We start from the raw sequence: 22198 nt of genomic DNA, 5'->3' as shown, positions 1-22198 counted from the left end.
TTGGTCTTTTATTTTCAAAAATAATTCTAAAAGACAAATTTAAAAAAAAAATTGAAAAACATTCTATTGTTTTGAAACCCACCTGTTTTCACCTCCACCGCTCACACCAGCTTACCTTCACCATTTTTCGAACAGATCTCAAATAGCATTCCTTCGACAAATTTCGAACAAATCTCAGCTCTTGGAGTTCATCGATCTATGTTTTTCTTCTCTTCTCAAATCTTTTAACATCAACCTATTCCGGTTGCTGCTATTTTTTTTTCTGCTAATGTTTTTTTTCTATTATTCCTGTATTTTTATTCTCAGGTTTTGGGTTATATAGCTTTTCTTTCTTGCCAAACATGTCCTTTTGCTTGTATATATCGCAAGGGATTTTTATTTTGGTTTTGATTTTGACTCTTTGGTGCTTTTGTTTATGTGGATTTTTTAAGGTAAGGAAGATGCAAATCAGATAAGGAAAGCTTGCAGCAAAGGATCATGCAATGTATTTCCAACAAATGGTCTTTCTGATAGTATAATCCCTCACATCCTTAACATGTAAGTTTGATCCCTCTCTCTCTCTCTCTCTCTCTCTCTCTCAATGTGTTTGTATTTATGTTTAGGAGAACAATTTAGAGAATGAGCAAAAAGATCAAGATGGGTACACGCTGTTTTGATTTTGGCATTTCGTTTGTGCTTTTCACTGGTAGAGGAGTAAAGGATAAATTAACTTTTCAAATAGTGTTGTTTGGAATGATAAGCAGAATGAAACAGTTTTTTTGTTAATAACAGTGAAAGTTTATTTTCCTATTTAAAGGTAGATGTAAAATCCAACCAATAATTAAAGTTTAACAAAAGACAAAAGGCTGCAAAGCTTGAAAATCTAAAGGCCTAGAAGAATCAGAGAGTTGAGTGCTATTACCGATAATTTCAGCCCAAAGAATTTCTTTGGAATAACTCAATTTGGCAAAGTTTGCCGTGGAACAATTGTTGAAAAGTGGGATTGAATGAAACCTTGGCAAGTGATGGCGAAGATTTGGGAAAATTGTTACAGGACGCTGCGATGTATTAGCTGTAAAGAAGATGTTGATGTGTGTCTTCATTTTTTACTTTTTTTAAAAAAAATTAAAAAGTTTTGCATATTCCTTTGACTTCATGACGTGCTAGTCATTAACTCAGTTCCCTCCATAATATTTAATACATGTTTTAAATATTTATATATATGTCAGGAAGAAAAATTGTTTCTTACACATCCAAGTGTGAGAGGGCATCCAAATTTTTTGAAGTTGATTGGATTTTGCCAAGAATTTCATATAGAAGGCATTGTCTAGGACTTCCAACCACTAGATACTATCCATAACTTGATTAAAAAAGGTACGGTGCCATATCATATCGTTGTACTCTTTTCTAAACTTGAATCCTACAGTGCTTGAATTTTTAAAGAAATTGAGGAATTGTGAATCTATATATTGGAACTGTTAGAGTTAGTGACCCGAATTCTTGTTGACTCGATCCGAAAAGCTCGCGGTGCGACTCATTTGGTGAAACTAATTTTGGAGAAAAATTTGGGGCTTTGTGGTGGAAGCGGAGGTCTTGGACCGATAGGCCCGAGACCGTAGCCCACCACTGAGCCCGACGGGGGTGCGGGGGCGCGGTATGGACCTGTTCAATTTTAGGGTTTCTTCCGTACTATATATATATATATATTGTTGTTCGGCTGTAATTGGGGGGTTTTTAGGGTATCTCGATTTCGGCTCACCTTTGTACCAATCTTTCGATATTGGATTTGCTTCTCCCTGCTCGTGGTTTTTCCCGTCAAGGGTTTCCACGTAAATTGTGTGTTTGTTCTTCGTTTTCTTTGTTTCCGTTGCTATTTGTTTTTCTCCCAATTCCTTAATAGGAACTGGTTTGGAATATAATATTATGATTTTCTACTTTTTTTACATGTGTGCCTAGTGATATATATTGGCATATGATTATCCATGTGAAATCCACTTTCAACTTTGGCTCAAATAAAAAAAGCATGACATATGGTTTGGTTCTTTAAAATATACAACTTAAAAGAGAAGGAAAATATAATTTATGGTTCTGTACCTATTTAAGGGTGGACCTATTTTTGCTAATCTTAGTTTATTGAATGCTGTTGAGAGGACTGTCTTGAAGTCACAATGATTTTACTGTATGGTATGTTTTTGCAGATATTTGGTTCTTAAGAACAAGATGATCCTATATTAGTCATAAGTAAAGAGTGTCAGATGTCAATGAAAATATTCACCCCAACCTAACACGAACATAATTCTTGCATCTCTTACAGATCATAATTGTAAGTTTATTATCTGGGTTTTCATTTTTTCCTCTGTTGTTTGCCATTGATATTGAGATTCTGCTATACACATTGTCCATATCGTACAAAGTAATGTATTTAGTTAACTTTAAATTGTTCTGATCTGTTTCTTTATAAATCAATGGCAATCTGGATAATACAATTAAAAATTGTTTAAGAGAGAAAGTGTGGACAAAATCTTATCACTTTTTCTTTTGGGAGTGATTGTACTCTACAGCATATTAGTACTGGAGCTCATCACTCTGATCGTCTTTCTTGTGTTTTCATATACAGCTCCTAATAATTTCTTCTTTGTTTCATTATGGGATTTGTCTCCCTCAATCTCTCATTCTTTTTGTTTTGTTTTGTTTTGGTTTTTTTTTTCTCGTTTTTTTTTTTTGGGTGTTTTTTCCTTCTGTTGTTGATCGAACCCATTTTTAATAAATGGTTCCATTCTGTTTTTCTAAGAAATGAAAATTGATATTACACCATTCGTAATTTGGTCTTTTAATTTCAACTTAATCACCTTTCTTGCCTTTTTATATAGCTTCAATTTTTATTTTTATTTTAAATCTTTGTTTCATCATGGGTTCTGCTATGTTCTGTTTTTATTGAGTGATGAAGATTAGTATTAAAATTTAATTTCCTATTAGCAACAATTATTTTATTATTTTATTATATAATATCAATTAGGTTTAATAATTAATTAATAATAATAATTGATTGATAATGTGGCACACATGGAATGGAGAGATATAGTTCTAGAAAGCCAATTATAAATGAACAAAACATTAAATATATAGCTATATACATACATGTATATATATATATATATATTATAATATCAATGAATCAATAATAATAGAAAAAAAAAAGTTCAACAGAAAAAAGAATGTTATATTATATTTTAATATATATTTTATATTTTATATATATATTTCATTAATATGTGAATGAATTAATATTATGTATATATATATATGTATTATAGCTATATATATTATATATAAGGTACTTTGTATGAAAAAAAAAAAAAAAACTTGTATGTACCAAAAAAAAAAAAACAAAAAACAAAAAACAAAAATTGTTTAAAAAAATTTTGAAAACTATTTAACCAAATATGTTTTCTGTTTTTTTGTGTTGAAAACTATTTTCAAACATTAATGGTCAAACGCTTTTTGTTTTCATGAAATAAGAAAAATAGTTTTCCATTTTCATTTCTGAAAACAATGTTTTGAAAATAGAAAATAGAAAACATGGCCAAACAGGTTGTGCTTGTAATTCCCTGTTGGGAAGTCAAACCAAAGAAAGGAATGCCAAAACCATCCTTTTGCATGGTTGAGGATGAAAATGAAGAATTGGTTTCACAAACATTTTGCTTCACAAACATTTTGCTTCAAACGAAGATTTCTATTGGAAAACGCAGAAGAGAAGAGATTTGAAAAAACAAGTTAGGCGATTGGAGAAGGATGACCATATAAGGGAAAAATGGAGGAAATCTAGCAGGCTCGTCTTTTAATATGAAGCGTTGGATCAGTGTGGTTTTGAACGATCGAAATCTGAACACATGTAGAAGTGTGTGGTGAGCTTGTGGCCTTATCTGTTACTATTTTCCTGGACAGTCTTTGGCAGAAGCTTTGGTTCTATGCTGCAATTAGGGTCTGTTTTGCCATGTTTTCTGTTTTCTGTTTTCTGTTTTTGAAACATTGTTTTCAAAATAAATGATAGAAAATTGTTTCTGCTATTTAATGAAAGCAAGGAGTGTTTGGCCATTAATACTTGAAAACAATTTTCAAATTAAAAAACAGAAAAGATATTTGGCTAAACAATTTTAAATTTTTTTTTTAAAAAGTTTTCATTTGTTCTACTTTTTTTTTTTTACATAAAATGAACTTTTTTGTTTTTTTGTTTTTTTTTTTTTTTACATACAAGGAACCTTATATATAATATATATATATATATATATATATATAAATTATAGCTATATATATATATATTAATGCATTCACATATTAATGAATTATATCTATAAAATATATCAAAATATAATATAACATTTATTTTTTGTTGAACTTTTTTTTTAATTATTATTAATTTATTAACATTATATATAATATTTATAGCTATATATTTTTTTGGGAATATTTTATCTAAACTCATAGGTTTGCATTAATTTCAATTTAACCTCCCAGATTTTGAAAATTACAACTATAACTATTATAGGGGATGTAGATAAAATTATTTCAAGAGATGTGAATGAAATAATAGGAAATAAAAATGAACATTCCAGTTTCATTAATTAAAAAATTAAATTCTACACGTCTAACATAATATTTCGAACTATAAACATCCATAAATCTCATATTAGCATAATAATAAAACTAGTAACTTTTATATATTACCAACATAGACAAACCACATATTTAGACTTTCTTGACACTGTTGCAGAGGAAAGGTAAAAACAAAATAAATAATAAAAAGGAAAAATAAATAAATATAATGGGAGATAAGGAAAAAAAAAGTTCAACATATAGAAAAATAGAAAAACAATGAAAAAGAAAAACTAAAAATTGAAAAACTAAAAAACAAAATCTGATAGAAATGAAAAATAAGAAAAAAATAATGGAATAAAAGAAAAATGGAAAATTAAGAAAAAGAACAAAATAGAAAAGAGAGAGAGAGAGAGAGAGAGAGAATATTTGATATGGAAAAAACAGAAAATGAAGAAAAAGAACAAAATAGAATAATAAATAATTGAATAAGAAATATTTGCCCCCCAAAAAAAAATTGATAAAAGAAGTAAGATAAAAAAAAATAAAAAATAAAAAACTAGTAGATATATGACGAAGGAAAGGAAAATAAAAAATAATAATAAAAAATAATTGATATAGCTTACAAAGGATTAAAAAAAAAAAAAAAGAGGAATAACTTTTTTTTAAGTTGTTCTATTAAAAAAAAAATCTTAAAGAAAAAAAGAGAGAAAGATAAATAAGAGAATAAAAAAATTTAATTGGATACATTTATCATGGCATAATATTCTATCTTTCTCTCTCTACAATTTCTCTCTCTAAAATATTTAAAAGAATTGAAGTAATGTTTTCTCTCTACAACTTTCTCTCTATAAGATAGAGAAACACAGACTAAAAAAATGATAAAAAAAAACAAATTAAAATAATATGTATTTTATTGTTTTCCAAATTTTGTTTTTTTTCCATTTGTTTTTTAGAACTGTTTTTGAAAACTGATGGCCAAACAGATAATTTTTTATTTTGAAAACAATTTTCTATTTTACAAAACAGAAAATTGTTTTAAAAACAGATGGCTAAACAAGCCCTTAATATCCCAAAATGATTTCCTAGCAGAAAAAATCCACTTAATTATACAGTTTCATTAATCATCCAATATTAGCATATAAATTTTGAACTTGAAAGCCTCTTGGTATGGTTGGAAGTCTTGGAGAAGAGCCTTTTTTTTTTTTTTTTTCATTTGTTTATGATATTGGAGGTATATAGATTCAAACTCGAGATCATTGTCCAAGAAATGCCACTGAGCTATCACCCCTAGGATCTTGGAAAAGAGTTGTTTGAGAAATACCATTTACTCCAAATAACCTTCACTTGATATGCTCAAGACTATTGGTTCATGACTCAAATATACAGAAAGTTTATTCTGATATTTTTATTTAAATATTCATAGTATTCTGCAGAAAGTTTTCTGTCCTCTCTGAACTCAAACTTAAAAAAACACTTTGACTAAACAGTAGTACTTGCTAATACAAAATTCTACATAGATAGTGACCTTCAAACTGTTGCAAGGAATAGTAAACACTAAGAAAGATGAAATTCTTCATCATGCAGCATCACCTTCAAGGAGGAGCTTCTGATCAAAGTGCCACTCCTGCAATCAACAAAAATTCACCCTTAAGAGTCAAAAAGTTGAAGGACAAAATCAAGGTCAGGTACAGAGTAGCAAGAAACCTTTAATGGGACGAATCAAATGGATTTGAGAGTTGAAATTTGATTGAAAACTGATTCATACCATGGCCTTTTCCAACAAATCACAATTGAGATACATATTCTGCTATCTTCTTGATTGCCTCAGCCTGTTTAAAAAATAAATAAATAAATTATTTTTGTACTTCAAAAAGGGTTTTCCTGTCAAATTTCACTATTGACCTAAAAGAACCGATCCAATTGTCTTTATAAAATTCTTTTTCTTTAAAAAAAAAATGTTGTATTTTTCTTTTTATTCGTACTTTTTCAATTTGAAAGCATCATTGATAGAATAGATATGGATTAAACAATGGGGGGCATAAATAGGATGGCTTTAGGAACTAAGACAAATTAAGAATAAATAATAATAATAATAATAATTTGTATATCGTTCTGTTTTTCCTATTAAATAAACACGACCTATGGACAAATTGTCCAACAATTTTAATGATTCTTCAAATGAGTCTTTGAGTTCACCTGGTCAGTTAGAAACTCGCTCTGCTGATTGTGGATCAGTGTTCCTCTCTGCCACCTGTCTGTTACTAAAAAATACAACAATTATGATTCCAAAAAAGCACAATCATAAATTAAACAACAAATCAAAAAAGGACCATCAAAAAATCAAACCTCCATTAGCTTTAGTAATATGGGTGTCCTAGATAAATAATATATATATATATAAAATAAAATAAAAAGGTACTCAAACAGAATTCAGAAGGTAAAGATGTATGACGCTGTAGAAGTTCAGAATTTCTTCATTCGTCAACTTCTCCATGACAATGCTAGTTCCATAGCTACATCAAAAGATTACAAATTAGTTAGTTTGCTTTTAAATATGAATTCTAGATACTGATCAAAGCGAGACTACACATAACTTAAGGTCAAGCAAGCCCAAAGAAGCTCTTTTCCTTCAAATTGATAAGCTGAATTCAGCATAGTGATGATACTACAAAACGTGATAATTTATAATTCAGATTAATAACTTCATTGAAATGAAGCTGAGGACATCCTTAATCTCACATCAATTTGCGTAACTCTCTATGCTAGCAAACCATATAATGTTTATAAAACAAGATTGACAGATATTGCCTTAAAAAAAGCCTGAGGCACACAAAAGTTAACGAACTAACAAAAAAATGCATCTCCCTATGGTTCTAATATAAGTTTTGAACTTGAAAGCCTCTCGGTATGGTTGGAGGTCTTGGAGGAGAGGCCTTTTGTATTTGTTTTTTTAATTTTTTTTAATTTGTTTATGATATTGGAGGTTTAGAAATTCAAACTCAATATTATTGTTTTTTAGCAATCTTAAACATACAATACACTTGATACGATATACAATACTTTTGTACACTTGTTTAATTTTATAATTTTGTTATTTTTTTATTGTAACAAACTGCATTGACTAAAACTAATTTCAAGAACAAAAACAAATTCAAGGGCAAAAATACAACTACTAACATAGTTCAGGACCCTTTCATATATTGAACAATAGTATTTATCCTATAAGAGCTATACATTTTGTTATTAATTTCGGAATACTTTAAAAAATTTGATACAATTAATCATTAATAATAATTTTTTTCTTTTTCTGTTTTTTTAATTTAATAAAAAAAGGACCACTAGATAAATATCGAAACATTAAACCAGGCCGAAGTACAGGCCCAGCCATTCTCATTGCTTTGCTTTGCCCGCTTGTCTCAAGTCTCACCTTACCCCTTCCCTTCACCGTCCAAAACATTTTCCGGGATATCTCTCAGCCCTTTTTCTCACCATTTCCGATTCGCAAGAGAAATCTCTTCTTTTCATTTGACGACCCATTTCAGTATTGCTTCCATTCCTCGCAACTCTATCATCCCCAAATTCAAACTCAACCTCAGTAGTCTGCAGCACACTATCTCAGCTTTTTACAAAATCTTCTCGCTTTCCCATCCATTTGTCCGCGCAGTCCGTTCTCCATTAACCCTGGTACTCGTTTTTTCTAATTTTGGTTTTTGTTTAGTGTTTAAGCATTTTTTTGCTTGGTCATTATCAGTACCGGTGGCTGCTTTGCTCTACTTTTTGTTGTTTGAGGTACTGCAAAACACTCTACGTGGTGGCATTCATCTAGCGTTTCATTATAATTGTTAACCGAACAACTCCAAAGTGATTAAGATTGCTTTTTAACTTTGGGTAATATGCTTCTTAATTTGTTTTAGGTGCTTGTGATTGATTTTCCAAAATGCATGGGGGATTTAACTTTTTGCCGAGTCAGGTACAGGGGTAGAGAAGAATAAGATACTAGTTTTCAGTACTAATAAACAAAAGGGTATTTCCAGTATTGTAATCTCTGATTGATGAGTTTTCCAGGTTTTGTTCTGGGGGTCTGTTGCTTCATGTTGTTTTACAATTAGTGAATGCGCAGGGAGGTATCGCTAAAAATTGTATCTTTTAGACCAAAGACAGCTTTAAACAAAAATCTATTGTTATTATTATTTTCCTCTGAATGTATCTTTTAGACAAAAGACAGCTTTAAACAAAAATCTATTATTATTATTATTATTATTTTCCTCTCTCATTCAGTCTCTGGTTTCTAACATCTACCAGGTTTCAGCTCTGAATTACAGTTACAAGAGCTATAAGCCTCTGCCAATGGCATCGATCAACTTCAACCCCTTCGAAAGCTGGTTCAATAAACCCCCCAGGCCACTCCCTCCCATTAACCTTCTCTCGTTAACACAATCAGTTTTTCTCAGAACACAAACCCCTTCAAAATTTGCATCAATAAGCACATCAGATCTCTTTAAAGGACCGAAGCAACCTGAAAACAAGAAGTCTGACCAGCCAGAATCTGAACCTGAACGAGGGGCTTACAGCAAAATGCTGGCACAGTTCTACTGGGAATGTGAGAACTTACCAGATTACAGGGATACCCTAGAAGTTGAGAAGATCCTAAATGAAGACCCAGTTTTTGGAAAGAAGGAAAACCCAACTGAGGAGGAGATCAGAGAAATTGAGGAGTTCTGGGAAGAGTTCAGGGCCAATCCTGTTGTACAGTTCTTGGCTCAAGCCGAGCTGATTGCTGACACAGTCAAATGAATTGGAGCTCAAAGAGAATGAGAAACCATACAGAAGGGACGACAGGGAACTCTGGAAAGCAGTGCCCCTTGTGATTGGGCTGGATGGGCGGCCAATGCCTAGGAACGCCATCAAGACCAGGAAGGAGTCTGGTGATAAGTTTTGGGATTTTGCAAGGCATATATATATATATATATATATTTTTTTTTTTGGGGGACTTTGGGGCTTTAGGCAGAGATGTTACCCACCAGGACGGCCAATCGATGTCGCACAGGCTATCAGGTATGAGAGGCTCGAGAAGCGGTACTATGATTGTAAGTTTGTGTACTGAATCTGTTAATTAGTTTGAAGAATGTGTTTCTAGGAAGCTTAATACATCTTGATGTTGTGTTCTAATCATTTGTTACCTAACAATTAGTTATCTGATAATATAGTTGGAATTCTATGAACTTATTGGACCAGAAAACATAGGACATGTTCCCTCTCCCTCCCCAAGGCCCAAACACACACCCTCTCTGTCTGTTTCTTTATGTTGTTGTCGCATATGTTAATTGTATTGTAGATTCATCATGCATTGAGCAGTTATTATGAGAGTGGTGGATGGTACTATAAGGACCGCTTGGATTGTACCCGGAGACCATTGGAGTTGATAACCCTTAAAACTACTTGGGGCCGGCATCATTGATAAAAACACTTTTATTTGGGGTGAAGACATGGATGAATGGGCACCAATTCACATGGTCTATGGCTTGGAACGTGCAATAGATACCTGGGAAGGTTTGTCAAACTAGATTTTTATTTTTCTTTTAGTGATGAGAACTAAAAACCACCAATCTAGTAGACGAGATGAATAATATGCCTATATGCTGACGGCGGTAATAGCAATGTTCCTTTGATCTCAAGCACACCATTTTGTTAGAATAGGTTTCACAAAAAATAGCCCACTTAAATTAGCAAATAAAATAATTAGTGCAGAAAGTCAGGGTGCGTGTGGAATGACATTTTAGGAGATGTTAAACTTTATATTTTTCATTTTTTTTTTTCCCTGAATCATGGTAACACATACATTAGAGTTTGTTGATCACTATGATTTTGTGTTAGAAATGTTGTAAAAGTTGTGTTTGCAAGCTATTCTGTAAGAAAACAGAACGAGGTTGAACGAAAGATTTTGGAGGTTGCCACTGGGGACCAGTAGAAAAAGAAAAAAAAGGGAGCCTGTGAAATGACACGTTATTGTCACAGTTAAGTGTGACACCTGGGTGTTCTACTAAAATAATTATTATGGCCTATAAAACGCTTCAGCCTGGCCTGCCTTGAAAATGTTCTTTAATTATCCAGTTAACTGCATCACTTACATGCGTAGTTTATCATGCCCTTATTTTTCCCTTGTTTGTTTTATTTATTAGTATTTCAATTTATGGTGGAATCTAGATAAAATATGTAAAAGCAAACTGATCCTTGGCCTGTATCTGGTGATATCCAGTTAGACTTGGAGTTGCTGCGACTGCTTTTATCCACAAACTTCAAAAAGGTATTCCTCCTTGGGTTCCTTTGAAGGGACATTAAAAGAAAACCTATAAACAGCTCCAAGAAGAGGCTATGGAACGCAAGAGGTGTGATTTAGCAGTACTGGAGGCTAATGATGTTCTTTGGCCTGGTGTTACTAAAAATAGCCTTTATGTGGAGGGTGGCTAAGGCTTGATAAAATTTGGATATCAGGAAACGGTGGTTCTTCTTTGACTGGAATCTAAATTCTTGCAGATTAAACAATTATTGAATGAAAACACTAATAAACAGATGCAGAAGGTTCTAAACATAATTGTTGTTAGCTACGTATTGTTGATTTGTTGTTTAATGCTCTTTATACCGCATAGGATCAAGGTTGTATTGATTAATTTGACTTTAATATAACTAATATGTCCTCTGAAAGAGTATTGTTTTTGAAGACCTACTTATTAAACTAACGAATGCTCGGTTTCTGGGGCAGGCGTCAATTGAATAAAATTATCGGGGGTTAAGGCCTTGGGAGGTTTTTAAGTGTAGAACAAGCAATGGATCAGATAACTTATTGTGGGGAGTGGTACTGTGAACCTCTTGGTACATACACAACGTGTCCTCCATACAATCATCATTTCAATAAGGATGTGATGGTACAGACTCGCTCCCATTTCCAAACTAATTTTCTGTTTTGCATGAGCTTCATTTATGTACAACTGCAAGGAAGCAATGTAGATTTTTTCTTCTTAATAGATCATAAAGGATTTGAATATTTGAACGCTGCTATTGCTTACCAAGTTTGCTTTTCTGTTCCAACCTAAGGAACTTTGCAAGCTGAAACATCATGAAAGTTTCCGATGGGAATCTTCATTACTTAGCATTTGCTTATTAGTTTCTAAACCTGTTTTGACTCCCTTATATGAAGAACATGCTTGTGCTTCTAAAATATCATTTTGAAGCCTTGTATTTTTGCAGAGACTATATAGGATTATTGAGAATCTAAGCGCTCAAGTCTACTAAAAAATAGAGCGGACAATTCCTGGTTTCAGTGCTATCCTGGAAAAAGTGCATGCCGATGCTGATGCAAGGGAGAGAAGACGAAAGGAGAGAAAGGAGGCAGAGAAGAAAGAAGTGGCCAGAGCAGGATACGGTGGAGTTGGATATGATCCATAACAGCATTAAGATTGCTTGGAATTATTTTTCAGGTTAAACGGTGATCCATATCTTTACAACATGGTGACTTTACCATCACTTGCCCTGGAAATTAGTGAGGTCTGAGTGTACTCCATGGTGGACCTTACGCACAAATAGCAATTTGAGGTTGTACTTTCTGACTCGCGAGGATGGTAAGGTCGCATGTTATTCTGGAATGTATTTCATCTTATTAGGCGGTTTCTTCTTCTCCTTTGCTTTTCCTTGTTAGGATGGGACTATTTTTCTGGTATTTGTTCAACTAACAAGAAGCTGTACATTTTCGGTGCACGATGTAAAATCACATTTTCAATGTAGCATTTATATTTTTCAGCCATAAGAAAGCTTTGTTTCCTTTGTTAGGATTGTTAATCAATAGTAACCTAACAGGCCAACACATATGTTAAGTATTGAAATAACATTATCGGTATTCCATTATCACCGATAGCATTTTGACCTAATTAAAAGGTTTATTTTGGTCAAATTTGCCAAGCTTGGTTACATGAAATGTGCCAAACAGTCTAAACCTTACTGTTGATCTTGTTGAATCAGGTTTTATTTGCTCTGTCTCTACGAATGTGAATCCTCTTGTTCCTCAAAAAAATAGCATTTTTGGAGAAAAAAATTAGTAAGTTATATTTTTAAAGGGGAAATGGTTTTACCAATGATGGGCTCCTGAAAACAGAAAAAACGAAGATACTGAATGAAATGGGGCAAAAAGGCAGTGGCACTTTCTTCTTCTTTTTTTACTGTTTTTGGCTTTGGATAACGTGCTGCACAAAGAATAAGAATATTGTACGTCTTCGTCTAGTAGGCGACTTAACGTTTTCTCCAATCCAAACCCGAAGACTGACTAGGAATTATTGGCGAAACCTTTTTCTACTGACCTTGTAAGTTACATACTTTAGGGATCATATAATAATAAACTTTATTTGTCTCTCACTTGCTCAAATCCCTTCCAGGTTAATCCCTTTAACCCTCTTTTTAGAATTGATTTTTGGCATTTTTTTTTTTTTTTGGGGTTTTGGTACTGATAATCGTCATTAAGATTTAAGGGAAATGTCATACAGACAAATGTTTTGGCTCGGCTGGAGCTTCATAGGCATGCGATGCTGATGCCATTTCATTAAGGTTGATTAATTATTAAGATTTTCCTTCTTTGACAGAGATTAGAATTAATGGATAACTGGTAAACTTTATGAAAGCTTAATACCATCTAGTTGGTTATCCTAGTTCTAGACCGAATTTATATATAATGTTTGCTTTTTTTGAAAAATAAAAATAAATAAAAACTTTTATATATCGATAGCTATAGATATGTATAAAAAGCGGAACGTCCTTATATATATCTATAGCTACAACGTGTCCCCCCTGAAGTTACCAAAACCCAAATGCTCGTTAGCTTTTATTGAAATTCCGACTTGCCCTTTATATATATTTGCATTATTCACCGCTTTCTATCTATACTACTCGAGATATGTGCAATCTGTGAAGACGAAGAAAAAGCGCCAATCCTCCTAAACAGTACACAATACACACACACACACACACACTCTCTCTCTCTCTCTCTTCTTTTTTTTTTAACCATGTATATAAAAGAAATTATTTTTTAACAGTGATTACTTTCATAACATCAAAGCCAGCAGGATAAATAGACTAGTAAATAATAATAATATTAATACACATAAACATGTGTTTTTTTTAATAATAAGTTATATGGATAATAGACCTTTCTCTCTATATTTTTTTTTTTGACATATCCTATATGAGATGGATAGCTCTCTCTCTCTCTCTCTCTCTCTCTCTCTCTCTCTCTCTCTCTCTCTCTCTCTCTCTCTACTGCTTGAGATGTGTACTATCTGTGAAGGCGAAGAAAAAGGGCCGACTCCTCTAAAACAATATACACACTCTCTCTCTTTCTTCTTGGTTTTTTTTTTTTTTTTTTAACCATAAAATAATCTTTTTTTAACAGTGATAAGTTTCATAATATCAAAGCCAGCAGGATAAATAGACTTGCAAATAATAATAATATTAATATACATAAATATGTTTTTTTAATAATAAGTATGTTATATTGATAATAAACCTCTATATCTGTTTTTTTTTTTTTTTTTTTGACAGATCCTATATAAGATGGATAGTATAATTTAAAGCACTTAAAATATAAATTATAAATCAATCCCAAGCTAATAAATTTTTGTTACGAATACTGAATTGTTTAAGTGTATGTATAACAAAAAATTAATTAAATAATACATAACGCTATTAAATGGTGGTCCACGTTCAATACACATGTCCCACGCCTAGTAGTGGTTAAAATTCCTAAATTTTCACTATTATTGTCTTTTTCCCATTTCCTTCCTTTTGTGATTATCATACAAACTGATTTATCCAAAAGAATAGCTTTTTTTAACCTTATTCACACCCTTCAATTACTCTTATCAAATAAAAATATTGTTTATCGGTACCGATGATAATCATCAATGAAATTCATATATTATTTAGTTATTTAAGTTCTTGTTTGAAAAAAAAATTCACTTTTTTAAAGTAAAATTTTAAAATAAAAAGTTAATACATAATCAAATGATATTAGTAATTGTAATGTTAACAATAGTCATACTATACTTGCAACAACAACAATAATAATGATAAATGGGTAAAAAAGAAAAAAGTAGGTGGTACAAACAAATAATCAAAGACCCAAAGGCATCTATAGACTATTGGATACTTTTTCCAACTGAAGCGTACGCAGTTTTGAACCGAATAGATGGGATTTTGAAATTATATTGTGGAAAGTGGTTCATAGACTGTTCCGTAAATTCTTTCTTAAATTAATATATGTCTTTCAAATGTTAATTTGTACAAATTTTGACGGAAATCTCCATGTGTTTCAATGGTTGTTGACGTGTGTCTTCTCACTAGGACAACAAATCATGTTGGTCACCCTTGTGGCAAAATTTACAGCTAGTTGTAATGTTTGGATGGAGTGGATAGAGGACGGCTCGATTAGGATGCCTAAAGTTTAATTTTGTCATGAGTTTCTCCTTTTCAAACAAAAAAATAAATAAAGAATAATAATGGTAGTGGTAAATAGTACAAATACCAAATGAGAAAATATTGGGTACATAAATGAACGCACTATAATTTCTTGTTTTTGTTAAAAAAAAAAAAAAAAAAAGAGTAATAAATACCAGATCAATATTTTTCAAAGTGTTGTGCTTTATTGCAAGAGATCAAAGCTACAATATCAAAACTATTGAAAACCGAAGTTCTCTGTAATTTGCACTTATTGCAGAGAGAATATAGAGGAGGAGGCTTGTAAGTGGGTTAAGTGAGAAAATAGAGGAAATGAGGACCCTCAGCGGTGTCTCTCGCGGCCACAGCAAGAATATCATCAAAGAGATATTTACTTTAATTTTCTATAAGTTAAAAATAAAAATTACATTTTTCGCAACTTATTCAAATATAAATTAAAATTCTGATTTTCAGTCTTTTTTTTTTTTTTTTTACCTCTTAACTATTAAAATTAATCTAAACACATCAAACTTAGCCAATAAAATAACATTAGAAATTAAAAATATATAAAAGAAATCAAAATTGATTAAATTAAAGTTTTACATAACGCAATTCAAATTAAATCCATTCATATGAAACTAAACTATAAATCAAAAATTATAAAACTAACATAAAAATCACAAATTCTACTTCAAAAACTTATGAGCATATAAAGATACAACAAACTTTAATTTCAAGAACTCAATATTTCATATAAAAACCAAGCAGACTTTTGCTTTTTTTGGTTTTTTTTTTTTTTTTAATTTTTCAATCTTGTATGAACGAAGGGCATTCTTTCCCACTTTCTTTGTCTTGCAAAATTTGGATTTTTTTTTTCCAAATCTTCAAAACCTAGTAAAAAGGGAAAAATAAATATCGCTTTAAATTGACCTCCCTTTCAATTAAAATGGATACGAAATAGGGGGGTTTAAGTTATTTTTTGAGTTATAAACCATGGTATGAAATTTTTTTCTCATTTAACTAGGAAAGAATTTTGGAAAAAAAAAAGTAACAATTTTAATTATTTTTGAAAGATAAATAACGAATTTAATTGGAAGATACCTAATCAAAAAGAATATATATATAAATTAATTTCCCTTTTAATCCAAAGTTATTTTTTAAATTAATCCAATCATTGCATGATATTTTTACCTTATTTAAACTGGAAAGAATTTTGGAAAAAATAAACAAATTTTATTTTTATTTTTTGGATAACTAACAACTTCAATTGATATTATCTTCTTCTTCTTTTTTATACAAGTAACACTATCAAAAAGAAAAACTTTATTTTAAAAATTATAATTCAATCGTACTTCAAAATATCACAAAATAATATATTTCATGATATTTAATAAACTAATGACAGTCATAGAAAGTACATAAATACCATGTAACTAAAGGGTTAATAAAAATATTAAAAAAAAAAAAGACTAAAGGGTTTACTCTATCTTAATTTTTTGTTTCATGTTGAAACCGATTTAGAAAAGAATTATTGTCAGTTATAAAACTTTAAAATTAGTGTGGATTCATTTATATTTCATTATACTTATTCATCTTAGTTACTAATTATTTAATTTGTGACATTTTGGATTAAATTGACACAAAAATAAATGTCATTATTTTAGAATTTTTTTATATATTAATTAAATTTCATAATAATTCTAAAATTTTGATTAAATATATTTTATAGTATTTGAAAATACTATTTAAATACATTTATATCATTTCAAAATGCTATAAACTTTTTAATATTTAAAAAGATTATTCAAAAGTAAAATTTTATCTAATACATTTTCATTTTGTAAAAAATTGATTAAAAATATTATTGTTTTATATTAATGATTACGCTCTTTGTAAAATGTGTAACAATATACTATAAAATAATATTATTTTATATTAGTAATTCCCCTGTCAAAGAGAACAGTTCCTACATTGAAAGCCCCCGTAGATCTTTTTCCATTTGTAGAGAGAAAAATATGACTAGCAGTAGAGCCGACAAAAAGTTCAGTGATCGCCTTGTGCCACTGGCAGTGGACATAGATTCGCTCCTCATGACATGTGCTTAAGAATGTCTCCTGTCATGTCAGAGATTACCCTATCCCCATCCAAAAATTCAGGGGGAAAAAAAAAAAAGTAACCCACCGGAATCCATAGATCAAACTTTTATACCACCATCCAAAAGCTTGTGGCTCGCCTATAAAATGCATCTTATACCACCATCTGCTTTCCATCTTATACCACCTTCTTCTTTCCATCTCTCCCACAGCTCTTCATGGCTCAAACTTGTATAAAAAAAAATTGTAAAATCACTCTTGCTATTATCAGATTCATTTCCGTCACCTGCGGAATTGTTTTTCTATACAAGAGCTCTTTTTCTGCTAAGCAGTTTGAGGATGCTTCTGAAGAGGAAGTAGTCCTCACGTTTTTTGCTCTTTTTCTTGTTTTTGTTTTCGCGTTTGTGATAACTCCATGGATATGTGCTGGTTCTTTTAAATGTGTTTGCCGCTCACATTTCTTGACAAAAGCGGCGGTGAACATCTTTGCTTTGACCTTGGCTTCTCTTGAGATTTTCCTTTCCAAATACCCGAGGTTCAAAACCCAGTCAGAGGTCTGGAAATTTTCTACCGAAGGAGGAGATGTTGTGGTTCTCTGACCACTTTAGAGAAGAAATATGAGAAGAAAATAAAAGAATTCTATTAATCTCTTAAAAATAGAATACAAAAATAAAAACTTCTCTCATGGAGGATTCTCTCTTGGAACCTCTCTCTTCACTCTCCAATTCTCTCTGGAATTGCTCACTCTTCTCTTAAGTTCTCTCTGGAACTTAAACAACTCTCTCTCTTGGAGTTTTCTCTTGCTCTCTTGGCTTGGTTTTCATGAAATGGTAAGGAGCCTATTTATAGGCTTACAAGGCCACACTTTTCAACATCTTAGCCCACAATTGTTGATCAACAATGGTGGCTGTCAACAATGGTGGCTGTGGTTGGTGAGGCTGTGGTTGGTGAGGTTGTGTGGTTGGTGCGGTTGGTTGGTGCGGCTGGACTTCACAATTCTCCCCCTCCAGTCGCATTTAAAACTGATGGTCATCTGCCATCTATTCCAGCTATGTCTCTGCATAGCTTCAGCTTCTCTTGAGCAACAACTTTTGTTAGCATATCTGCTGGATTCTCTTTTGTGTGAATCTTCAACAGTTTCAGCAACTGTTGACCTATTACTTCGCGTATCCAATGATAGCGAATGTCAATGTGCTTTGTACGGGAATGATACATTGAGTTTTTGCTCAAATCCATGGCACTTTGATTATCACAATGTATCTTGTAGTCTTCTTGCTTGATGCCCAATTCTGTGAGAAAACGCTTTAACCACAACATTTCCTTACCCGCTTCCGCTGCGGCAATGTACTCTGCTTCAGTAGTGGATAAAGCAACACACTTCTGCAATCTTGACTGCCATGACACAGCTCCCCCTGCAAAAGTGTAGAGATAACCTGATGTAGACTTTCTATTATCAGGGTCTCCGGCCATATCTGCATCTGTATAGCCTTCTAAGATTGGGTCACCTCCCCCGTAGCACAAGCACAGCTTCGATGTACCTTTAAGATACCTGAGAATCCATTTGACTGCTTCCCAGTGTTTCTTTCCAGGATTTGAAAGAAATCTGCTCACAACACCTACTGCATGAGCAATGTCTGGTCTGGTACACACCATTGCATACATCAGACTTCCTACCGCTGAAGAATATGGTACTGAAGCCATCTCCTCTATCTCTTCTTTGGATGAGGGGCACATTCTCTTACTCAACTTAAAATGATTTGCAAGTGGAATGCTGACCGGTTTGGCTTTATCCATGTTGAATCTCTTTATCACCCGTTCAACATACTTCTCTTGAGATAGCCATAACCTTCTCTTCTTCCTGTCTCGGATTATTTGCATTCCCAAAATTTGTTGAGCTGGTCCTAAGTCTTTCATATCAAAAGACTTAGACAATTCTTTCTTCAGCTTACTAATCTTCATTGCATCTTGTCCAACGATCAACATGTCGTCCACATATAGCAAAAGTGCAATGAAGTTTCCACCTGAAAATTTTTGAATGTAAACACACTGGTCTGCTGCAGTCCTTTTATAGCCTTGACTCACCATAAACGAGTCAAACTTCTTATACCATTGTCTTGGTGCTTGCTTGAGGCCATACAAGCTCTTCTTTAGCTTGCATACGAGGTTTTCTTTCCCTGAAACCTCAAATCCTTCTGGCTGCTCCATGTAGATTTCTTCATGTAAATCACCGTGAAGAAATGCTGTCTTCACATCCATCTGCTCAAGCTCTAGGTTTAGACTTGCTACTAAACCAAAAATGACTCGAATTGAAGTCATTTTTACCACTGGTGAAAAAATCTCATCAAAGTCAATTCCTTTCTTCTGAAGAAATCCTTTGACCACCATTCGGGCTTTGTGTTTCACCACCTTTCCGCTGCCATCTTTCTTGAGCTTGAACACCCATTTATTCTTTAGTGCCTTCTTTCCTGTTGGAAGCTTAACCAACTCATAAGTATGATTTTTCTGCAAGGATTCCATCTCATCTTGCATTGCTTGCAGCCACTTTTCCTTCTCTTGAAGAGAAACAGCTTCCTGGAAACTCTCTGGCTCCCCTTCTTCAGTAAGCAGAATATACTCAGATTCTGGAAATCTCTTTGATGGAATTCGGCCTCGCTCAGATCTCCGAACTTGTAAACCACTGGTTTCAGGAGGTGTACCATCATCTGACCGCTGTGATGGCCCTGCAGCTGCTTGAGAGGATTGAGTCTCCCCCTGCTCATTATCCCCTTCTTCCTCCTGGTCTGCTTCTGGTATATCTTCATGCACCTCATTATCCTCTGTGGCTATTTGTGCTGGTGCTGGATTAGGACAAAAATTCTCGGCACTAGAACTATAATTAGGAGACATTCTGGGCTTTTCAATGTCTTCCATTTTCTGGTTTTCTTGGAATACTACATCCCTGCTTCTAATAACCTTCTTGGTTTTCGGGTCCCATAACCTGTATCCAAATTCTTCGTCTCCATATCCTATAAAGATGCATGGAGTAGATCTTGCATCGAGCTTCTGTCTGAGCTCCTTGGATACATGTACATAAGCTATACAACCAAACACTCTTAAATGAGAGTAGGAGGGAATCTTACCCGACCACACTTTCTCCGGAATTTCAAAATTCAACGGTACTGACGGTGATCTGTTGATTAAGTAACAGGCGGCACGAACAGCTTCTCCCCAGAATGGCTTTGGCAGCTTAGCCATACTGAGCATACTTCTGACCTTTTCCATAATGGTTCGGTTCATTCTTTCTGCTATTCCATTATGTTGTGGGGTGCGAGGGACCGTCTTCTCATGTCGAATGCCGTGTCTTCTGCAGTAGGCATCGAACTCCTTGGAAGTATATTCGCCTCCATTATCTGAGCGGAGACATTTCAGCTTCTTTCCTGTTTCACGCTCTACCATGGTATGAAACAGTTTGAAGTAATCCAGTACCTGGTCCTTTGTCTTCAAGAAATATACCCACACCTTCCGTGAAGCATCATCAATGAAGGTCAGGAAATACTTGTTGCCACCTAATGATTCCACCTCCATGGGACCACAAACATCAGAGTGCACCAGACTAAGCAACTCTGATTTTCTCGATGCAGAGAAACTGAAGGAGACTCTATGTTGCTTACCAAACAAGCAGTGATTACAAGGATCTAGCGCAGCATCCTTGCAAACAGTGATAAGCTTCTTCCTTGCCAAAGTGGTCAATCCTTTTTCACTCATGTGACCGAGTCTCTGGTGCCACAGATTTTGAGACGCCTCTCCTTCTGCAATATTGAGGCTGTCTGCACATATCTTCACATGAGTCTTGTACAACGTTCCACAAATATGTCCTCGGGCAACAACTATGGCACCTTTCGTCATTTTCCATGTGCCTTTGCTGAAGTAGTTGTCATAGCCTTGCTTGTCTAAAGCTACTCCCGAAAGTAGATTAAGCCGAAGATCTGGAACATGACGGACATCCTTCAAAGTGATTGTACAACCAACATTCGTTTTTATCTGAATATCACCAGTTCCCATAATCTTTGCGAAACTGGAATTTCCCATCTTTACTGTACCAAAGTCTCCTGCTTTGTACGTTTTAAAGAAATCTCTGTGTGGAGTGACATGGTAGGATGCTGCAGTATCGACTACCCACTCAACATCTTGGGTTGATATATGAAGGCATGTCTCTTCTTCGGTGGAGCAGAGCGCCACTTCTCCTGTACAAGTGACTAGTGTCTCTCCATCCTTCTTCGGCTGATTACCTTGGAGTCTCTGCTCTCTCAACAACTTTCTGCAGTTCTTCTTCATGTGACCCTCCAGGCCACAATGATAGCACTTATACGATGATTTTCTACCATCTGTAGATCTGCCTCTGCTCTTGCTCCTGCCTCTCCCCCTATCTCGACCACCTCTTTGCTGTCTTCCTCTCTCTGTGACGAGGGCATGTGACTGATCCATGCCAATGTCCTTTCTCCTGGCCTCTTCATTAAATAGGGCATCCTTAACCATAGACAGAGTAAGTTTGCCATTCGGGGCCGAATTGCTGAGAGAGACTACCAATGTCTCCCAACTGTCTGGAAGAGAGCTTAGAAGTAGGAGGGCCTGATCCTCATCCCCTAGTTGGTAATCCACAGCAGATAGTTGATTTACCAAGCTCTGGAACTCACTGGTATGCTCGGCTACAGAAGTTCCACTCTGTAATGTTAGATGTACCAATCGCTTAAGCAACAGGGCTTTGTTCCGAGCAGTCTTGGCCTGGTACATGTCCTCCAATTTTGTCCAGAGGGCATATGCATCCGTTTCCTTCGCTACATGATGGAAGACACTGTGGTCGATCCATTGCCTGATCTGACCGATCGTTTTCTTGTTTAATTTCTTCCATTCTGCTACTTTGCTGGGATCGGGGTTTTCGCCTTTAGCTTCTATAGGATCAAACAGATCCTTACAATTGAGGAGATCTTCCATCCGAGGTCTCCAAAGTGTATAATTTGTGGCAGTGAGCTTAACCATAGCTCCCGAAGATGATTCTTCCATTGACATTATGGCTT

General features: G+C 33.6%; 1 long non-coding RNA gene and 1 pseudogene across 1 annotated transcript; both read left to right on the top strand.

Moving 5' to 3' along the window:
- The first annotated feature begins 97 nt into the window (after positions 1-97).
- LOC125419002 (uncharacterized) lies at positions 98-2422 on the top strand. The gene is made up of 2 exons (XR_007237931.2): positions 98-537; positions 2178-2422. It is a non-coding gene; the product is annotated as an uncharacterized LOC125419002 (long non-coding RNA).
- A 5507-nt stretch (positions 2423-7929) lies between these two features.
- On the top strand, positions 7930-12391 carry LOC125419001 (protein TIC 56, chloroplastic-like; annotated as a pseudogene).
- Positions 12392-22198: the final 9807 nt, after the last annotated feature.

This window comes from Ziziphus jujuba, chromosome 6 (assembly GCF_031755915.1).
Source record: "Ziziphus jujuba cultivar Dongzao chromosome 6, ASM3175591v1".
Classification (NCBI taxonomy): Eukaryota; Viridiplantae; Streptophyta; class Magnoliopsida; order Rosales; family Rhamnaceae; genus Ziziphus; species Ziziphus jujuba.
Note: the sequence above shows the minus strand (reverse complement) of the source record. Positions and strands in the feature narration are given on the sequence as shown.